General features: G+C 33.7%; 1 long non-coding RNA gene and 1 pseudogene across 1 annotated transcript; one reads left to right on the top strand and one right to left on the bottom strand.

Annotated features, from left to right (window-relative positions):
- Positions 1–2,111: 2,111 nt before the first annotated feature.
- The window catches only part of LOC108485031 (lupeol synthase-like), a 55,219-nt pseudogene continuing 36,282 nt past the window's right edge, over positions 2,112–21,048 (bottom strand).
- Positions 3,643–5,035, top strand: LOC128293873 (uncharacterized). Its single transcript, XR_008283990.1, has 2 exons — positions 3,643–3,784; positions 4,702–5,035. It is a non-coding gene; the product is annotated as an uncharacterized LOC128293873 (long non-coding RNA).

Genomic DNA, 21,048 nt, shown 5'->3' with positions numbered 1-21,048 from the left:
CCCTTTTCATTTTCATTTCTCTGAAACAAACCTCTCTCTCACCAAGTTCAAGTGAGAAAGCTCCTATTTCGCCCTCTGAGTACTCGTCCCCCTCTTCTTTTACATGGCCTAAACGAGAAACCTGAGGGGTTTCGTGGCCCTTTTGGATCGGGGAATCTCCGATGGGGGCGGGACGCGAAGAATAGGTAAGTTTTCAGCCCCTCTTTTGTTTTTTATTTTTATTTTTTTAAAAGATTTAACACAGAAAATAAAATAAAAAAATCTAAAGAAAGAAAAAAAAACAAGGAAAGAAAATATGAAAACAACCTTTTTTGTTCTCTTTTTTATTAATAATATGTGTAATACAACCCCCTTTTTGTATTTGAAAACAAAACCCCCTTTTTGTTTATTGATTTGCAGTAAATTTGAAAGGAAACTAAGAAGAAGTTAAAACGAAATGAAAACAAATAAAATGAAATCGAAGATCCACCTTTCTGCGTTTTTTCTCTTGATTGCTAATGTTTTTTTTTTTGGATTTTTTTTGCTAGAATTTTTTTGTTCTTTTTTTTTCAAATGGGAGAGTCTTCTCTTTTTTTTGTGTGTGTGTGTGTTCCTCTCTCATTTCTGCCATTTTGCTTGTTTTTTATGCCATTTGCAGGTAGTGGGTGAAGAAGGAACAACCACCCATGTTTTTGGCCTGAAAATCTAGGAAGTCGGTGCCCCAAATCACGTAATCTGTCTGAAGGACCAAATCACAAATGTAGCAAAACTTCTGGGGCTAAATGTAATTTTTAAAAAATTTAGGGTTAAAATGTAATTTAAGAAAAGTTTAAGGGTCTAAGATATAATTTTTTTAAAATTTTTTTATTTTTTATTTTATTTTTTTGAAATTTTGGAACTTAAACACGAATTCTAGTCGGACAAAAATTTAGTGCTTACAGTTTTAAAAGTCGATCCTCATTTTTCCCAAACATAAAAATGGTTTCGACAGCTTGGCGACTCCGCTGGGGACTGAACAAGAGAGTCAGGCCATAAGGTTGATTATTTGTTGTCCTTTTGTTAAAGAATTGAAAATTTATTTTGAAAATTATGATTCTTTTGATTGCATTTGTTTGTATGATTGTTATGGTTTGGGTCTTGTAGAATAATATTGCATTACATTGCATGACCGCTGTGGTTATACTTGTTAAGTGGGAGTAAGAAATTATGCTTTCGTGAGGTTTTCACCTCGGCATGGGCTAGTGGATTGCTTCCGGGATATATCCGTACCTATGATTTTGTGAGATTTTCATCTCTGCATGGTCATAGGGAAATGTATTCCCCTGAACCGAATTCGATCCATATGAGCCTATAATGGGTGAGGATTGAGGAATTTGCTTGTTCAGGTACCCTTTCTCTAAAACCGAGCCACATGTAGTGAATCCTAAGAGTCCACCCTAGGTAGAACCTTGCCCAAAGTTAGTGATCACCCGAGTAGGTACTTTATTTGTTGTTTATTTCATCTGCACTAACGTGTTTGTTTGTTTTGTTGATGATTGCATTGCATTACATTATCATAGAGAGGAGGTGTTGATTCATATTTGATTGCTAATTAGAACAGTTTGTCATAAGAAAACGAATTTCTCGATAAAGTGGATTATAATACGGTTGTCTGAATATGGTCTAAGTGAACACAACGGAAAAAACTGATGGTTCGCGGAGGAAAACAATATTTTATCTGAGGATTCAAGTCATTAAAGATGATTCGAGAGCCGTCACATCCTGACTTTCTTAAAGGAGCTAATCAACATCGCGAGGATAATAAGTCGCGGTCTGGATTAAGCAAAAAGGAGCTAATGAAGGCATTTATTGGAAGCTTACGAGATTGGACTTTTATGAAGAAAAGGAGATCGGTGTCTTCGCTTGGAATATGAAAGCAAGACCGTATAAGTAATCCGTTTTATGTAAAGGAATTTGTTTTCTAGAAAAGTTGTTCTAATGGAATTGAATTCAAAATCAACTTATTTCTTTCTTTTGCATTCATTTCATGCATTTGCATTGCATCGCATCATTGCATCATTTGCATGAGATTTTCATAAAAGGGTCCCAAATTAATTGAAATCATTTCAGTTAATCTGGAAACTAATAAAAACTTACCAACCAAGCGTCGTTACGGTACCCGTGCTAAGACAAAAGATATAGACCAAAGATTGGAAAGACTTGAACAACTTCAAAGAGAAATGCAAGACCAGTTACAAATACAGATGCAAGAGCAACTGGCGAAGATTAGGCAGGATATGAGAAATACAATATATATAAATAGTTTATTTGTTAATTTGGGTACATTAAAATTATAAAATCATTGTTAATTGCAAGTAAAGCATACCTGGCCGCCAATAATTAAACCCATCAAAGCCTGAGCAGTATTTACCAAATTCGATTCTTTTCCTTCGATAGGTGTATATACCTTTTATCAATAAGGAAAATAAAACTATTTAGAATTACATTTATATTGTTTCCGAAGAGATTCATGATTCCAAAAGGGTAAATTTCAAATTTACACAAGTTACTATGTAAAAACTATCAAATTAATATTTTAGATTTATCCTCTAAAATAAAATGAAGAAAAGAAAGAAGCTATATTAAATATTAATTACCCTTTTAGGACAAGAAAGATAGCTCTCCCCCCAACCACCATCTTCTCTTTGGGTTTTAAGCAAAAACTCAACTCCTTTCCTAATAGCCAAGCAGTTTTTGAAGTTCTTTCCTGTAGCCTTAAGACATAATAGTGCAAACTGTGTTCCGTAAAAAAAAAGAAAATTCCCCAACTTCCATACCTATACATTTATATGAAATTTTATTAAAAGTGTATGCGTGTAAAAATTATATATTTAGAATGTAGAAATATGTTTAAAAATAATATACAAAAATAATAAAATGTATGGTTTGCAATTAATTAACAATAACAAATGAAATATATAAAATATTAAAAAATAGATTAAATTGTGAGTAAAATGAAATTTAAACACAAAATTACATCAGATAAAAATATTAAATGAATACAATTGTTATCATAGTGTTGTCATCAATCATGAGTTGACATTAAGTTAACTTGTTGTGTCAACTCACGCGATAACATTATTAATACTAAAAATTCTATCACGTGTATATTCGTGTGGGAACTAGTACTTAAATTTGAAACTTTACCATATGAGCAAAAGGACATTTATATTAAATATTAATTACCTTTTTGGGACAAGAAAGGTGACTCTCTCTGTAACGCCCCAATTTTCGGGAATTTTGTGAATGTTGGCAAAATTTCATGCTTTGATTTTGTCATTTCTGAGTGAAATTATGAAATAGGACCTATGTGAAAATGTTTGAAAATGCTATAGGCTAAATTGAAATGGCCAAATAAATAGGAGTGCAAAATAGGAGGATTTGCATGACAAACCTCCCATTTTACATGAAGTCGCTAGCCATCATGTTGTTGTAGACAATATGAGCACTTGATATCCATAATTCATGGTACAAATTGATAATGTGTTAGGTAAATGTTTCATGATAATGGATTAGGTAAATATTCAATGATAATGGGTTAGGTAAATGTTCCATGATAATGGTTTAGGTAAATGTTCCATGATGGGCATTTCATGTCTTTTGTATTAAAGAATTAAACGGATGAAATATGAAATTTTATTAAAAGAAAAAGGGGTGAAAAGAACAAAGTTTTGTCCATCTTTGTTCATCATAGCCTAAAGTTAGAGAAGAGAAAGGAGAGGAGAAAGCTCTTGAATGTTCGGTCACTTGGGGAAGAAAATTGAAGGTAAGTTCATGGTGGTTTGCTTCTATCTTGATGTTCATGAGTTCTTCTTGATTCTACATTAACTCTTGAAGTATATTTTGATTTTTAGTTGTGTTGTGAGCATTTAGTCATTAATTAAAATGAAGGAAATGGTTGTTGTTTCATGTTCTTTTGATGAAAAATGGAAGATAGGTGAAGTTGAGCCAAACAAATGAGCATGCATGTGCCTTAGATGTTAAAGGGAAAAATCAGCTAACATGTTGTGCTTTAAAATGATGAAATGGAGATTATACTTAAGTAAAATCATAGATATGTGATGATTGATTGGTGATATACATGTTTAAATAACATGCATGCAAGGTATGTGTGAAAGAGTGATTTGGTAATAAATCTGCTTGGGACAGCAGTAGTAACGTGACTTTGGAAAATCACCATAAATTGTGGGAGAAGAATTAGAAGCTGAATAAATTATGCAATTAAAGCTTATTGAGTCTAGTTTCTAATGAAATAAACAAGAACATATTTTGAATTCTGTACAATGAGAAATTTGATTCGTAATGAAGGGTGGTCAGATTAGTCAAACAGTGAAACATGGGAAACTTTGAGAAAAATCTGGTATTGATTGGCTAAACCAAAAATTCTGAAAATTTTATGGATAGAAGACATATGAGTCTATTTTCAGGGAAAATTAACGGCACTTGATTTGGAGTTTTGTAGCTCCAGTTATAAATGATTTAGTGACTATTGCTCAGGAAGACAACTTGCAGTGAAATTTTGATTATGTGGTAAACATTGACAAAAAAATTGTTAATGAGTTGCTTATTGATTTCTTATAAGCTTACTATGATCTGTAGGTGTGGTTGGTCGAACATTGTAAGGGGTTAATACGTAGTTCATATTTGAATATTTAGATTAACGTGTTAGTAATCCAATTGTAGGCGGTTCGTGTGTGGATCTCGTCAGCATATCGTCGCAAACAGGTGTGTAACTAACACCCTCTTTCTTAGTCTAGATCGGCAAAAGTCGAAAAGCCGAAATGCCGAAAACCAGTATTTTGTAGATTTGCGAGTGTGCGAATGCTCGTGAGGTAAATCGATTAATGTTTTTGGTAAACTGCAAAATTTGGACTGCAAAGTGCATGATTTCTGTGCCCTCGATATTTTTGGGCTTAATGGGCCAAAATTGGAATGATGGGCCAACGGGCCCAATTCGGTAAGAACCCTCGGTACGTGATTCTGTTAGTACGTGAAAAGTAGGAATATGTATGAAAAACCCTAAAATAGATAAATTACTGAAATACCTTTAAAAGTGAAAAATTTGCAGTTTTACCCCTAGTAGATAAATTACCGAAATACCCCTAGGGTTAAATTGACCTAAATGCATGTTTGATCGTTGTTATTTTCGCATGCCATGTTGTTATTATCGATGCATGGGATTGGGATATTGACGGAGGAAGTACTGAAAGTGGCTTGTCCACTTCTCGGAGGCTTTGCCTCAATTTATCGTTAATCGAGCAGCAAGGTCGCAACTGTGGAGTGTTAATGGGTGGGTTGAGCTATTCCCACATGGAGTGTATGGCTGGTACGGGTGGAGTGTAGTGGTTGGTGGGTTGAGCAGTCTCCCCAAATGGGCTTGCATATGTTTACTGATGTTGCATGTATTTTGAAATGGGCCTATGGGCCATACTGTTATCTGAATAAGGGGCTAAGGCCCAGTTTATTGTAATCTGAAAAGGGCTCTGGCCCAGTACCACTGTTACCCAAATGGGCTTGCATATGTTTACTGATGTTGCATGTATTTTGAAATGGGCCTATGGGCCATACTGTTATCTGAATAAGGGGCTAAGGCCCAGTTTATTGTAATCTAAAAATGGCTCTGGCCTAGTACCACTGTTACCTTAATGGGCTTAGGCCCAATGGGCTTGAGCTGACTTAGGCTTTGAATGGGTTTTCCTTACACACTGAGTTTCCCCAAACTCACTCCTTTTATTTTCATCCACGCAGGAAATCCCCAACCATAGTGGGCTTGGAGTCGTGAGGGAATTGAGTGGCCACCGTTTTGAAAGTTTGATTTTCTTCCGTGAACTGGACATCCTTTTATTTACGTTTGAAGTTTTGGGTTTTAAATGTAATAAAGCCGCTTAATTATTTTGATGGTTTTAATATGTATAACTAAGATAGGTATTACTTATTTTAAGCTGTTGAAATTGGATAGCTTTAGGCGCGCTTTTCAAAAACAACAATTGATTTCAAAATAACACGACAACAAGCAAAGCTTCCGTAATGAAAGTATTTTCCAAAATTAATCACTTTTCCTAAAATGACTTAATCAAATCGGTTTCTAGAAATATCCATGACGTTAAGGTGTGGCGGTGGTGGTATGCATGTCTAGGATTGGATTCAAGGAGCTTGGTACTTAAGCAATCCGATGGACTCACCACCTCTTTTCCGGTTTCCTACCGGTGCATGACTTCCATTCACTTTAACCTTTAATGAATTAATCTTTTGAACATCAAGTACGATTTTCTGGACTTAGAATGGAAGATTTTTTTTACGTTTTTGATGTGGCATGCCGGATCCGGTCTAACTTCTGGGCCGGGTTTGAGGTGCTACACTCTCCCCAACCACCATCTTCTCTTTGGGTTTTAAGCAAAAACTCAACTCCTTTCCTAATAGCCAAGCAATTTTTGAAGTTCTTTCCTGCAGCCTTAAGACCTAATAGTGCAAACCATGTCCCATAAAAGAAGCAAATTCCCCAACTTCCATACCTATACATTTATATGAAATTTTATGAGAAGCGTATGATTTAGAAAGTAGAAATGTGTTTAAAAATAACATACAAAAAGTAATAAAATGTATAGTTTGAAACTAATTAATAATAACAAATGAAATATATAAAAATTAAAAAATAAATTAAATTGTGAGTAAAATGAAATTAAATACAAAAGTACATCATATAAAAATACTAAATGAATACAGTTTTTATCATGGTGTTGTCATCTATTTTGAGTTGGCGTTGAGTTAACTTATTGCACCAACTCACGCAATAACATTACGGGTAAATTACACCCATGGTCACTTTTGTTTACCTCAGGTTACGTTTTAGTCACTTATGCTTGAAATGTTACGTTTTAGTCACTTATGTTATCGAGTTGTAACATTTTAGTCACTGAGCCTTTAATTGTCGTTAACGGTAGAACGGTAAGCTAATGTGGTGCATTAAATCATCATTTCAAATAAAAAATTAGGTTAAATTATACAAATGGTCCCCATATTTTTTTCATTTTGAGCAATTTAATTTTTTTTATGTTCTTTTAACTTCTTTTTTTTTCATTATTTTCCATTCTCTTCTACTTCTCCCTCTATTTTCCTACTTTTTCCATTTCTTTCAACATATTAGGAAGTCGAATTGGCAGTGAAGAAAAAAGCATGGTATGAGTTTATGGGTTTTGGTTATAGGCAATGATGGTTTTCGACTTCCTACTTATTTCTTCACTGTCAATTCGACTTCTTGATATGTTAAAAGAAATGGAGAAGATAAGAAAATAGAGGGAGAAACATAAGATAATGGAAAATAAAGAATAAAAAATTTAAATAACATAAAAAAATTAAATTGCTCAAAACGAAAAAATATGGGAATCGATTGTATAATTTACCCTAAATTTTTGTTTAAAATTATAATTTAACGTGTCATGTCAACTTATCGTTACACTGTTAGCGACAATTAATAGCTCAGTGACTAAAATGTTACAATATAATAACGTAAGTGACTAAAACGTAACATTTCAAACATAAGTGACTAAAATGTAACTTAAGGTAAACAAAAGTGACCATGGGTGTAGTTTACCTTAACATTATTAATACTAAAAATTTTATCACATCTATTTGGAGTAACTCGTTAAATTATTTGTTTGAGGAATTCATAAGGGCCATTACCAAGAACCATCAGGGTATTGTACATCTTCAATGAACTTTGCAGCTTTTCTGATGCAATTTTCAATCTCTATTTTTCTATGCCCAGGGTATAATTTCTTGAAAATAGCTAGTGCCTGGATTGATGATGAAGTGCACTCTACATGCCTGGATTTTACAATTATTTTTCCTTCTCATTACTATAAACTTTATAAACCAGTTTTCCATAACAGTGTATAATTAATTAAATTAATTATAATAAAATAAAATAAAATAAAAAAAGCAGAGGAATCTTACTCATATTCTATGGTCAGATCCTCAAGAAACTCTACTGGATTCAACCACTAAAAGGATAAGTTAAGGTGCAAAAAATGCTTTATTAAATTCATAGGAAATTATATAATATCGAAGACAAGTACAAATATTGAAATATTACCTCCCACCAGAATGCACCTCCTGCTGGTTCCCAAATTGTATAACCACCATTTTTACTCTGCAATCATTTGTAAATTATACTTAAACCAATATGTTTATTTATTTAGATTTTTAGAGTACATTTTGTAGCACCCCAAACTCGGCCCAGAAGTTATGGCCGGATCCGGCATGCCACATCAAAAATGTTAAAAAAAAAAATTCCATTCTAAGTATAGAAAATCGTACTTGATGTTCAAAAGATTAATTCATTAAGGGTTAAAGTGAATGGAAGCTGTGCACCAGGTAGGAAACCGGAAAAGAGGTGGTGAGTCCATCAGACTGCTTAAGTACCAAGCTCCCTTCCGATCCAATCCTAGACATGCATACCGCCATTGCCACACCTTAACGTTATGGATATTTCTAGGAAACCGATTTGATTAAGTCATTTTTAGGAAAAATGATTAATTTTGGAAAATACTTTCATTATGGAAGCTTTGCTTGTTGTCGTGTTATTTTGAAATCAACTATTGTTTTTGAAAACGCGCCTAAAGCTATCCAGTTTCAACAGTTAAAATAAGTAATACCTATCTTAGTAATACATATTAAAACCATCAAAATAAATAAGTGTCCTTATTACATTTAAAAGCCCAAAACCTCAAACGTAATTAAAAGGATGTCCAGTTCACGTAAGAAAATCAAACTTTCGAACGGGTGGCCACTCCGAATTCCCTCACGACTCCAAGCCCACTATGGTTGGGGATTTCTGCGTGGATGAAAATAAAAGGGTGAGTTTGGGGAAACTCATGTGTAAGGAAAACCCATTCAAAGTCCAAGTTAGCTCAAGCCCATTGGGCCTAAGCCCATTCAGTAATGTGTGGTAATGGGCCGAGCCCTTTTCAGACATAATAACCGGGCCTTAGCCCTTATTCAGATAATGATATGGCCCATAGGCCCATTTCAAAATACATGCAACATCAAGAAACATATGCAAGCCCATTTGGGAGACTACTCAACCCACCAACCACTACACTCCACCGCACCAGCCATACACTCCATGTGGGAATAGCTCAACCCACCCCGCCTAACACTCCACAGTGCAACCTTGCTGCTCGCTTATCATAAATTGAGGCAAAGCCTCCAAGACGTGGACAAGCCACTTTCAAGACTTCCTCCGTCAATATTCCAGTCCATGTATCGATAATAACAACATGGCATGCAAGTAAATAACAACATCAAACATGCATTTAGGTCAATTTAACCTAGGGTATTTCGGTAATTTATCTACTAGGGGTAAACGTAAATTTTCCATTTTAAAAGGTATTTCAGTAATTTATCTATTTTAGGGTTTTTCATGCATATTCCTACTTTTCACGTACTAACAGAATCACGTGCCGAGGGTTCTTACTGAATTGGGCCCGTTGGCCCATCATTCCAATTTTGGCCCATTAAGCCCAAAAATATCGAGGGCACAGAAATCATGCACTTTGCAGTCCAAACATTGCAGCTTACCAAAAACATTAATCGATTTACCTCACGAGCATTCACACACTCGCAAATCTACAAAATACCGGTTTTCGGCATTTTGGCTTTTCGACTTTTGCCGATCTAGACTAAGAAAGAGGGTGTTAGTTACACACATTTGCTTATGATATATATGCTTGACGAGATCCACACACGAACCGCCTACAATTGGATTACTAACACGTTAATCTAACTATTCAAATACAAACTACGTATTAACCCCTTACAATATTCGGCCAACCACACCTACAAATCATAGTAAGCTTATAAGAAATCAATAAGCAACTCATTAACAAATTTTTGTCAATGTTTACCACATAATCATAATTTCACTGCAAGCTGTCTTCCTGAGCAACAGTCACTAAATTATTTATAAATGGAGCTACGAAACTCCAAATCAAGTTCCATTAATTTTCCTTGAAAATAGACTCATATATCTTCTATCCATAAAATTTTCAAAATTTTTGGTTTAGCCAATCAATACCAGATTTTTCTCAAAGTTTCCCATGTTTCACTGTTTGACTAATCTGACCACACTTCATTACGAATCAAATTTCTCATTGTACAGAATTCAAAATATGTTCTCGTTTATTCCATTTGAAACTAGACTCATTAAGCTTTAATTATATAATTTATTAAGCTTCTAATTCATCTCCTACAATTTATGGTGATTTTCCAAAGTCACGTTACTTCTGCTGTCCCAAGCAGATTTATTACCAAATTCACTCTTTCACACCTAACTTGCATGCTTGTTATTTAAACATGTATATCACCAATCAATCATCACATATCTATGATTTTACTTAAGTATAATCTCCATTTCATCATTTTAAAGCACAACATGTTAGCCGATTTTTCCGTTTAGCATCTAAGGCACATGCATGCTCATTTGTTTGGCTCAACTTCACCTATCTTCCATTTTTCATCAAAAGAACATGAAACAACAACCATTTCCTTCATTTTAATTCATGACTAAATGCTCACAACACAACTAAAAATCAAAATATACTTCAAGAGTTAAGATAGAATCAAGAAGAACTCATGAACATCAAGATAGAAGCAAACTACCATGAACTTACCTTCAATTTTCTTCCCCAAGTGACTGAACATTTAAGAGCTTTCTCCTCTCCTTTCTCTTCTCTAACTTTAGGCTAGGATGAACAAAGATGGACAAAACTTTGTTCTTTTCACCCCTTTTTCTTTTAATAAAACTTCATATTTCATCCATTTAATTCTTTAATACAAAAGACATGAATTTCTTATCATGAAACATTTACCTAAACCATTATCATAAAACATTTACCTAACCCATTATCATGGAATATTTACCTAATCCATTATCATGGAACATTTACCTAACCCATTATCAATTTGTATCAATTTGTACCATAAATTATGGATATCAAGTACTCATATTGTCTACAACAACATGATGGCTAGCCACTTCATGTAAAATGGGAGGTTTGTCATGCAAATCCTCCTATTTTGCACTCCTATTTATTTGGCCACTTCAATTTAGCTAATAGCATTTTCAAACATTTTCACATAAGTCCTATTTCATAATTTCACTCCTTTTTCTTATGGAACAAAATTAACTAAAATTACCGGTTCTATCTTAAACTTGGGCCTTCTAGAGGCCCACAAACATAATTAAACCTATGCCAACATTCACAGAATTCCCAAAAATTGGGGCGTTACACATTTGATAATTCAGGAACGAGCATAGGATCCTAAAGATTAAATTCAAGTGCTAATCCCATACAATACAAAAATTTGTTGGCAAATAAAAAATTTATAATAAAAGGACAATTTAGAGCATTCTAGATATAATTTTTACCTCCATGGAAATAAAAATAATTTGAAATTCTATCTTAAAGATTTTCTATGTCTATATTTCTATCTTAATTGACTTAATGTCACAGGTCAATCGGTTACCAATTTTGTTAAGGAAGTTATGTAAATGGTTACCCAACTATTAAAAACTTTTTTGTTAAACCACCAACTTTTAAAAGTTACAAAATAATCACCCAATTTACAAAAAAAAGAGTCTAAAACCGTTAAATTACTGATACTCGGCTGACAAGGTTGTTGACTTAATGACATGTTGACTCAACCATTAATTTTATTCCACGTGTTAAAATTTTTTTGATAAGTCGAATGACTATTTTGTAATTTTTTAAAGTTGGTGACCTAATAAAAAAGTTTCTAATAATCAAGTAATCATTTATGTAGTTTACGTATAAATAAATTATATTAATACGATGGTACTTTTAATAAAATTAGTAAAAATATTGCATAAGGTGAGAATTGAACCCATGCTATCAACATCTATAAAAAATTCTTTCCACATCGACCCAATTTTTATTTTAATGTTTTACACATTTCAATTTTGTTACACATATTTCACTCTCATTGTTTGTATATGTATACTTATATTTAAACTCTTTATTAAGTAGGTGTAACAGTAAACCAATCACCAAGAAATTATGAAAATATTCTTCCATATACAAATAAATTATATTATTACAATGATACTTTTTATCTTTTTATATTTTTACTAAAATCAATAAAAAATTAAATATAATGAGATTTGAACCCCTTACGCAATTAATAATCCTTTTTAACGTGGACATTCTACATATTGTACCTGTAAAGATAGAAGAACATTGACAGCATCATAAATTGCTCGTCTTCCATTTTATTACCGACCATTTCTGGCGCCATCAATGCAAAATTTACACAACACTGCAAAGTACTTGTGATTAAGTCATTCGTCTAAGTTGATTAATATTTGAAAAAAATTTAAATATGTTGAAAAAATAAGTATTTTAAGATCCAACATTAAAGGTTTGAACTTAACCAGAATTATTTTTTCAGATAGTGTTAGGAAAATGAACCAATCGTGAATATAATTGAGTTTATGAACACCACTTATTTAATTGAATGAAACAAAATTTACATTTAAACTTTCTGCAGTACAATCAGAAACTTGCCATCCATGACCTCGATCAGAGAATGTCCATGAGCCTTTAGAAATATGTCTAAACATTCTTTTAAAGTCTCCTGAAGGATTATCCCTAACCTTAAAATTTCAACCAATTTCGAGCAAATTGGTAAAATTAACCACTAACTTTGTGTTGTGTGGTGAAAATGAAAATAGTTAAAGAAATTATATATAATGTTTAGGGTTTTAAATTTAAGGTTCAGACAACCTGTGAATTCTTTAAGAAATTGTGCCCCTTCATCAGAGTTAGTCCAATTTCATCGTATAAATTCTAGCAAGCAAAGCTTGCAGAAGGAAACTAGCTAGTATCCCAAACTTGACTTCCAAAGCCCTTCATGGTGAAATATTGAAAAAGAAAAAAAAAAAGAAAAAAAAAGAGAGCATACACTAATTAGCTAAAATAGTAATGAACAATCAAAGTCAATAATTTACTGAAAGTTTAACTAATTCAACAATTCTAGTATTTAATAATTAACAAACCTGCATCTTTATTCCATCTTCTCCAACCCACACATAGTAATCAATCCTAGCAAGATGCTTCTTAAAATAAATTCCATTTGGATCTTCAACCCAACAAGCAAGCATACATAGAGGCTGCCCAATGTATTATATCAAGTGTATTAGCAAGCATTATATGTTGACAAATATTATTCAAAATTATTTATACTTTAATTGTATTACCTTTTCCACACATCCAATGGTAATATAGCGACTGCTTTCATCTTCATAGTGAATGATATCCATTGCTTTCATCTTCATAGTGAATGATATTCATTGCTACTTTAAGAGATTTTTTCCTCAATTTATTAAAGGGCCAACGATTAAGGAAAGGCTCTGAAAATAAGTGGAGACTATCCCAAAGCAATATTTGAAGCCATGTATGAGGATAGTGGAGATCTTCCTGCATGCAATGAATGAAACAGTCTGCTTTCACATTTTCTAGTTAAGGAAAAAATATATAAATATTGTATCAAACATATATAGATTATGATTACCTTTGCACATAAATGCCTCTTTTTGCTCCAATCGATTTGTTTAGTGTGGAGTTCTTGTCTTAACTGTAAAATCAGAGGTGTGATTGGACCCACAAATTTTCTTCCATACAAATAGGACATTGACAGGTAAGCTAATCGGCAATAACAAAGCATCTTTGCTGCGTTGCAATATCTTCATCATTATGATATATACATACATATATATATAGACAAATAATTTATATGGTTTGTGGAAACCATTTTTTTGGAAAAAACAAGGATCGACTTGATTTTGGAAATGAAAACGAGAATGGGAGACGCCACAAATCCTTTTTGATGAGGTGTGATCAGGTCACCTTATAAAGTGGTTATTTTTAATAAATGATTTGATTTATTTAAAAAACGATTTTAGTCCGCGAAAATACAGAAAATGAGTTTGGGAGTCGGTTACGTATGAGGAAGGATTAGCTCCCTCGTAACGCCCAAAATTGGTACCAAATTGATTAATTAATGTCTTAATGTCTAAGATTTTAAAATATTTTGAAATATGGTTCTTTTTTAAAACATTTGTGAGGTTCAAGTTGGTCGTCAAAATTCTCTTGTTTCGAAGGTATATAGCATCACATCCAACACGATTGGACACGATTCTTCATACCTTTGGTAATACAATTGATTTTGATCCTCAAAGTTTTGCACGTTGAAAATTACAAAAGGATGTCTCATGATTTAGTCTAACGAAGAATCGAAGCCTAGCACGGTAGGACACGATTTCTTCGAATTTCTAAATATCAAACATCGCCTTTGTTTTAAGGTTTAGAAAACGCAAATGAAATTTTGAAGGGAAATTTGATTATTTAAACAAACGAAAGATCGAAACGCAACACATTAGGGCACGAACCCTCGAATTGCTAAACATCAAACTTCGTCTTTGTTTTATAAAGTTGACCCAAAATACATTAATTTGACTTGAAATGAAATGAAATCATGATTTTAGATTAATATGTAGAAGATAACAATGCAACAATTGCGAATGAAGGGCGAAATCATAAACATGAGACAATATATATGGATAGCGAACTCTAAATGAGAATAGTATAAAAATAAATAAACAAATAAAAACATACAAAATAACATTAAGCTCGCATCCAAACATTAACTATCAAAATAGTGAAAACTAAAAATAAAACTAAAGAAACAAATCAAAATAAAAACCTTAACAAGTATTCAAATCTAGATAAATAAAAAATTAAGGTAGCAACACAAAAGACTAATGGACAATATGAAATAATATGAAAACAACAACAAAAAACACATATAACATACATCATTTAAATATCAACATAAATAATCAAAGGCCAATGAATTAAAATAATATAAAAATAAATAATATAACAAAGGTTTAAAATAAATGATAAATGAAACCAATTAAAGTATAAAATAAAAAGTTTAAAATAAATAATATATAAAAAAAGGTTTAAAATAATAATATATGAAACGGTTCGAATAAGCAATATATATAAATATTAAAATAAAGTATAAATCAATTTGAAATAAATAGTTTATAAAGCAAATTTCAAATAAATAATATGTTAAATAAATTAAGATAAATAATACACAAAGTAAAATAAAAAGGGCCCTTTCAAATACATATAAAAGAGCTTAAAATAAATAATGTATAAATAAAAAATTAAAATAAATAATATACAAAAACAGTTTAAACAAAAACATATATAAATATAGTCCAAAGTAACATATGTATATATAAGTTTAAAATAAGGAGTATAAAAATATTTTAAAATAAGTACAGTATAGAAAATTCAAAATAAATAATCACAATTGGAATTTAAAACGATTAACACGCAAACTAGTATAACTAAATACCATATAAGAAATTTTAAAATACCCATTATATATAAAATGATTTAAAATAAAATTTTCAAAATGAATAATATGTATAGTAGTTAAAATGAATAATATATAAATTTTAGAATGAATAATAGTTTAAAAATAAAATAAATAATAATAAAACCATTTAATATATGAGGAAAAAGGTTTAATAATGAATAAATGACAAATTTATAAAATAAATTTGAATCAAACAGATTTAGGACTAAATTAAGACATAGATGAAATTAAAAATGAAAACTGCAAATAAAATAAGCAAAGAGGGACCAAAATGAAAGGTCGCGAATGGGAGGAGGACCAAACGAGAAATATTCCCGTGTCCACAAAACGACACCATTCCAATGTCCAATCTTCAGATGGTCAGAGGACCAGATTGAAACAAATAGAAAATTATGCGGCAAGATTCAAGAAAAATAAAAGAAACAAGCAAGGGCCGGATCGCACTACGTCACAAAAGCGGAGGGGCCTCGCGCGCAAATAGCCCAATTAGCAGAAACATGCAGATCCCATAGAAGGCAGGTCGGGTTGCGATCAGGTCCTCTTAAACGGCGCCGTTTAGGCGCTGGTGATTCTGGTGCAAAGCGGCACCGTTTCACCCCTGTATATAAACCATTTATTTTTTTTTATTTTTCATTCTGCTGTTTTTTTCTAAAAACTTTAAACGCTTTCCTCCTTTTCTCTGCTAGGGTTTCAAAACCCTAGCTTTTGCACCGCCATCGTCTGTCCACCGCTCCTCCGCCATGGACGGTGGTTGAAGTTTGGCAAATCAGGGCCTTTAGCGCTTGTTTTAGCCCCATTTGAAAGCTAGGCATACTTAGCCCATGATTGGAAGAAGAAAGTTTTCCCCTTGTCCCCTTTTGATTCGGTTTTGAAGATGGAGAGAACTCCGACGACGTAACCGTGAGGCGATTCAGGTAAGTTTCTTCCTTCTTCCTTTTTGTTTTCGTTTACATATATAAATAAAATATAAAAAATCAATAAAAAAAGCAAAAACGAACAAGAACTTAAACGAAAGTAAAAAAAACCTTTGAAGCTTTTCTCTGTTTTTTGTTTTTGATTTCCTTGAAAGTAAGTTCGTGTAATACAATATTTTTTAGTGTTTTCAAAAAAAAAACCCTTGAATACATTGATCTCCCTTTGCTTTTATAGCCGAAAGTGCTATGTAATATTTTTGCCTTTCTTTGTTACTATTTGCTGTTTCTCTGCTTTGTTTGTCTTCTTTTTTTCTCTATTTACAGGTAACGTCGGAGCAGGTGGACAGAGGTGATAGGACGGGGCGTCTGTCTCGGGCGCTGAATGCGCTGACACCACGTGAGGAGAGGCGCGGCGCTGGAGAGGCTAGGGTTTCTTTTGCCGAAACTAGTTTAAGCATTCGGGCCTGGGCCATTAGGGTTTTTGTTAGTTTTGGGCAGATAAATTTGGTTTTTTTAGTGGTTTGGGCTATTGAGGTTTGTAATATTTGGACTGTTAATGGACTGTTTAAGGTTTATTGGGCCCGGTTAAATTTGGACATTTACAGCTGCCCCTCTTTGCTCGTTGTCGTGTAACGAGAATGAAGCAAAGACTTAAAAAAGTCCAAATTTGTCGGGACCTACCGAGTCTCGACTTCTTTTTATGCTTCTTTCCTTTAAGTAGCTTCATTTTAATCCACTGCATCCTCAGAGGTATAGGAATTGTTACTTTGATCTACTCCACTGCGACTACTTGTGGTTTTAACCTGTTCAATTGCAACTTCAGGGAGATGAGGTTTGTGGCTTTAATCTATTCTTCTGCAATCGTAGCTTAATCTGCTCCATTGCAACTTCAAGGAGATAAGATCTGCTATTTTCAGTCTACTCCACTGTAACTTCAGGGAGATAAGACTTGTAACTTCAACTTGCTCCACTGCAACTTCAGGGAGATAAGGTTAGTGGATTCGATCTGCTCCACTGCAACTTTAGGGAGATAAAATTGGTATCTTTAGTCTGCTCCACTATTGCTTAAAGAGATAGGATGGTGGCTTAAATCTGCTTCACTGCAACTTCAAGAAGACAAGATTCACCGTCTTCGATCTGCTCCACTGTAACTTCAGGGAGACAAGATCTACAATCTCCAACCTACTCCACTACTGCTTAGGGAGATAGGATGGTGGCTTAAATCTGCTTCATTGCAACTCCAGGAAGACAAGATTCGCTGCCTTCGATCTGCTCCACTGCAACTTTAGGGAGGTAAGATCTACAATCTTCAATCTACTCCACTACTGCTTAGGGAGATAGGATGGTGGCTTAAATCTGCTTCACTGCAACTTCAAGAAGACAAGATTCACCGTCTTCGATCTGCTCCACTGCCACTTCAGGGAGACAAGTTCTACAATCTTCAGCCTACTCTACTACTGCTTAGGAAGATAGGATAATGGCTTAAATCTGCTTCGCTACAACTTCAGGACGACAAGATTCACCGTTTTCGATCTGCTCCACTGCAACTTCAGGGAGACAAGATTTACAATCTTCAGCCTACTCCACTACTTCTTAGGGAGATAGGATGGTGGCTTAAATCTGTTTCACTGCAACTTCAGGAAGACAAGATCCACAGTCTTCGATCTGCTCCACTGTAACTTCAGGGAGACAAGATCTACAATCTCTAGCCTACTCCGCTACTGCTTAGGAAGATAGGATGGTGGCTTAAATCTGCTTCACTACAACTCCAGGAAGACAAGATTCGCCGTCTTCGATCTGCTCCAGTGCAACTTCAGGGAGGCAAGATCTACAATCTTCAGTCTACTCCACTACTTTTTAGGGAGATAGGATGGTGGCTTAAATCTATTTCACTGCAACTTTAGGAAGACAAGATTCGCTGTCTTTGATCTGCTCCACTACCACTTTAGGGAGACAAGATCTACAATTGTAGCACCCCAAACCCGACCCAGAAGTTATGGCCGGATCTGGCATGCCACATCAAAAACGTAAAAAAAAACAATTTCCATTCTAAGTCCAGAAAATCGTACTTGATGTTCAAAAGATTAATTCATTAAAGGTTAAAATGAATGGAAGCTGTGCACCAGGTAGGAAACCGGAAAAGAGGTGGTGAGTCCATCGGATCGCTAAGTACCAAGCTCCTTCAATCCAATCCTAGACATGCATACCACCATTGCCACACCTTAACGTCATGGATATTTCTAGGAAACCGATTTGATTAAGTCATTTTAGGAAAAGTGATTAATTTTGAAAAATACTTTCATTATGGAAGCTTTGCTTGTTGTCGTGTGATTTTGAAATCAATTGTTGTTTTTGAAAACGCGCCTAAAGCTATCCAATTTCAACAGTTAAAATAAGTAATACCTATCTTAGTAATACATATTAAAACCATCAAAAACAATTAAGCGGCCTTATTACATTTAAAAGCCCAAAAACTTCAAACGTAAATAAAAGGATATCCAGTTCACGGAAAGAAAATCAAACTTTCGAACGGGTGGCCACTCAATTCCCTCACGACTCCAAGCCCACTATGGTTAGGGATTTCCTGCGTGGATGAAAATAAAAGGGTGAGTTTGGGGAAACTCAGTGTGTAAGGAAAACCCATTCAAAGCCTAAGTCAACTCAAGCCCATTGGGCCTAAGCCCATTCAGGTAACAGTGGTACTGGGCCAGAGCCCTTTTCAAATTACAATAAACTGGGCCTTAGCCCCTTATTCAGATAACAGTATGGCCCATAGGCCCATTTCAAAATACATGCAACATCAGTAAACATATGCAAGCCCATTTGGGTAACAGTGGTACTGGGCCAGAGCCCTTTTCAGATTACAATGAACTGGGCCTTAGCCCCTTATTCAGATAACAGTATGGCCCATAGGCCCATTTCAAAATACATGCAACATGAGTAAACATATGCAAGCCCATTTGGGGAGACTATTCAACCCACCAACCACTACACTCCACCCGTACCAGCCATACACTCCATGTGGAGATAGCTCAACCCACCCAGCCCAACACTCCACAGCTTGCAAAGATTGCTTTCAGTTATCAATAATTGAGGCAAAGCCTCCAGTACGTGGACAAGCCACTTTCAGTACTTCCTCCGTCAATATCCCAGTCCCATGCATCAGATAATAACAACATGGCATGCAGTAAATAACAATAGTCAAACATGCATTTAGGTCAATTTAACCCTAGGGGTATTTCGGTAATTTATCTCCTAGGGGTAAAACTGTAAATTTTTCACTTTTAAAGGTATTTCAATAATTTATCTATTTTAGGGTTTTTCATGCATATTCCTACCTTTGTCATAGTAATCCCTTACAATATTAATCCCTTACAATATTCGGCCAACCACACCTACAGATCATAGTAAGCTTATAAGAAATCAATAAGCAACCCATTAACAAATTTTTGTCAATGTTTACCACATAATCATAATTTCACTGCAAGCTGTCTTCCTGAGCAACAGTCACTAAATCATTTATAACTGGAGCTACAAAACTCCAAATCAAGTTCCGTTAATTTTCCCTAAAAATAGACTCATATATCTTCTATCCATAAAATTTTCAGAATTTTTGGTTTATCCAATCAATACCAGATTTTTCTCAAAGTTTCCCATGTTTCACTGTTTGACTAATCTGACCACTCTTCATTACGAATCAAATTTCTAATTGTACAGAATTCAAAATATGTTCTTGTTTATTCCATTTGAAACTAGACTCATTAATATTTAATTACATAATTTATGTAGCTTCTAACTCATCTCCCACAATTTATGGTGATTTTCCAAAGTCACGTTACTGCTGCTGTCCCAAGCAGATTTATTACCAAATCACTCTTTCACACCTAACTTGCATGCTTGTTATTTAAACATGTATATCACCAATCAATCATCACATATCTATGATTTTACTTAAGTATAATCTCCATTTCATCATTTTAAAGCACAACATGTTAGCCGATTTTTCCCTTTAACATCTAAGGCACATGCATGCTCATTTGTTTGGCTCAACTTCACCTATCTTCCATTTTTTTCATCAAAAGAACATGAAACAACAACCATTTACTTCATTTTAATTCATGACTAAATGCTCACAACACAACTAAAAATCAAAATATACTTCAAGAGTTAAGGTAGAATCAAGAAGAACTCATGAACCTCAAAATAGAAGCAAGGTACCAAGAACTTACCTTCAATTTTCCTCCTCCTAATGACCGAATACTCAAGAGCTTTCTCCTCTCTTTTCTCTTCTCTAACTTTCAGCTATGATGAACAAAGATGGACAAAACTTTGTTCTTTTCACCCCTTTTTCTTTTAATAAAACTTCATATTTCATCCATTTAATTCTTTAATACAAAATACATGATATTCTTATCATGAAACATTTACCTAACCCATTATTATGAAACATTTACCTAACCCATTATCATGGAACATTTACCTAACCTATTATCATGAAACATTTACCTAACCCATTATCATGGAACATTTACCTAACCTATTATCAATTTGTATCAATTTGTACCATAAATTATGGATATCAAGTGTACATTTTGTCTACAACAACATGATGGTTGGCCACTTCATGTAAAATGGGAGGTTT

This window comes from Gossypium arboreum, chromosome 6 (genome assembly GCF_025698485.1).
Source record: "Gossypium arboreum isolate Shixiya-1 chromosome 6, ASM2569848v2, whole genome shotgun sequence".
In the NCBI taxonomy this organism is placed as follows: Eukaryota; Viridiplantae; Streptophyta; class Magnoliopsida; order Malvales; family Malvaceae; genus Gossypium; species Gossypium arboreum.
The sequence above is the reverse complement of the archived record's forward strand: the minus strand, read 5'-3'. Positions and strand labels throughout refer to the sequence as shown.